Source organism: Frankliniella occidentalis, unplaced genomic scaffold (assembly GCF_000697945.3).
Source record: "Frankliniella occidentalis isolate FOCC.00 unplaced genomic scaffold, Focc_3.1 Scaffold20, whole genome shotgun sequence".
Taxonomy (NCBI): Eukaryota; Metazoa; Arthropoda; class Insecta; order Thysanoptera; family Thripidae; genus Frankliniella; species Frankliniella occidentalis.
The window spans coordinates 693,294-693,708 of record NW_026267150.1 but is presented as its reverse complement, the minus strand read 5'-3'; positions in this window follow the sequence as shown (position 1 = coordinate 693,708).

Sequence of the window (415 nt, the reverse complement as noted above, 5' to 3'; positions counted from 1 at the left end):
CCCTACTCCTACCACTTCCTTACTCCAACCACCAACTCATTGAGTTATTAGTCTAAAATTCGAATTTCATATCGGAAATTGTTTATCCTCATTAATTCTATTGGGGTTGATGTACTGGGTGTCCACGTCCACCCACACACAGGACAGTGCGTAAAGTTGCCTCCGCGACGGGCGCTGGCAGCCGGTCCCCTCCACCGCTCCCGCCGCTAGAGTCTCTGTGGTGGGGAGTAGCGCGGCGGGAACAGGAGGCTCCCAAATGGGGGGTGGGGGTGAGGTCGTATCCGCGAGTGCCCCAGGCGTTACTGGGGTAACCGCTACGCACCCCCGCGAGGGACGCGGCCCACCCCGCGGACTCGCGCTACCCCCGCGGGAGGGTTGTGCGACGTAACCCCGCGAGGGGTTGCGTGATGTACCC